The following is a 1,482-nucleotide window of genomic DNA, read 5'->3' as shown; positions in this document are numbered from 1 at the left end:
ATTTTGATGTTGATGCTCCCCCCTAAGTGTGTGTACTCCTGAATTTTGATGCTGATGTTCCCCGTGAGTTTATGCTCTGCTTTACTAATTTTTCTCCCCGTTTGGCATCAATCAAAAAGGAAGAACTATGCAATGCAAGTAGTAATGCAATTGTAACAGATAATAAGCACATGCAACATATATATTGCAGATAAGGTAGCAAATACTATGCCTTCAGCTGAGGCATAGAAAAATGGTTCTTACAGACCAGTGCAAAATAAATAGTACCAACACAATTATTTTGTTACACATACAGAGTAGGCCTTAGTTCCTCCCCAGAAAGTACTTTAGGGTATTGATCACTTTGGTACAGAAAAAGTCATAAGAGGTTTCAACTTCTTTGGTGAGCTTGTCCATTTTCTCTGTCATGGAGTTGAAAGCCCCGATTCCTTGTCTCTTAGTGGCTCCCATGTGCATCCTGAGTTTAGCCACATCTCTACCTATTTCTTTAGTGGCATCCTTGATCTTGTCCACTTGTTCTTTCATGGCAGTGAGCATGGTCTTCAGTCATTCCAATCCTTGCTGGATTTGCTTAAAGTTGTTGGGATCAGTCGACTGAGTCTCTATTGGTTCAACAGGTGGCTCAACTTGCACTGAAGTATCTCCAATCTTGGACACCTTACCCAGCCATCTTCACTTAATGAGTAGCCTATCATAGCAAAATTTGTCTTATCATAGGTACTGGATATAAGTTTGAGAGAAAAAAGTGTCAAATAAACCTTCATTACTTCTAGAATATAAGAGATAGCAGACCATAGAGTAAACAGGAAGCAGAGGATGAAACATCTCTAATGCTTTCAAGCATGTACTGGAGAATCCACACAAACCAATCAAGCCTTTTATTGTGCACAAGACAATATAGAACAAAGATATCCCTAGCGGTTAAGGTGCTAAAAGAGCCAGTCTTGGGGAGAATGGAAGTAACAATCATATGAGATAATACGCAATGTTCAAACTTTAAACTTTTGGGACCAATATCAAGGGGGTGTTTTCAAACAGGATTGTTTTTGCCTTATCTAGGGACACTTCGAAATCTTTGGGCCAAGAATTTTGGACAAACACATCGTAACCATGAAACTTAGTAGAAACTTTTTTCTCAAATTGATATGCATCAAACACAATACGAGTACCTAAGACCATTGACTCCAGATCATCTTTGTCATTCACAAATAGATTTGCATAGAACATCCTCACAGGTTCTTCATACATAGTGTTTCCAATAGTGTCAAACAGAGGAGAAAGACATTAAAAGTCAAAAAATAGAGACAATATCATAATGAAAATGTTTCATGAGAGAGAGAGACTCGTAGAACGCCCATATTTTGACTTATAAGATTCAAACCTAAATTTTTCAATTGGACTGTAAAATTTCAACTTGTCCTCAGGCCCAAACTCAATGCTTTACACTTTCCCTTTTTTGCATACATGCCTTTTGGGGGTTTG

This window comes from Nicotiana sylvestris, chromosome 4 (assembly GCF_000393655.2).
Source record: "Nicotiana sylvestris chromosome 4, ASM39365v2, whole genome shotgun sequence".
Lineage (NCBI taxonomy): Eukaryota > Viridiplantae > Streptophyta > Magnoliopsida > Solanales > Solanaceae > Nicotiana > Nicotiana sylvestris.
This window is presented reverse-complemented; position numbering follows the sequence as displayed.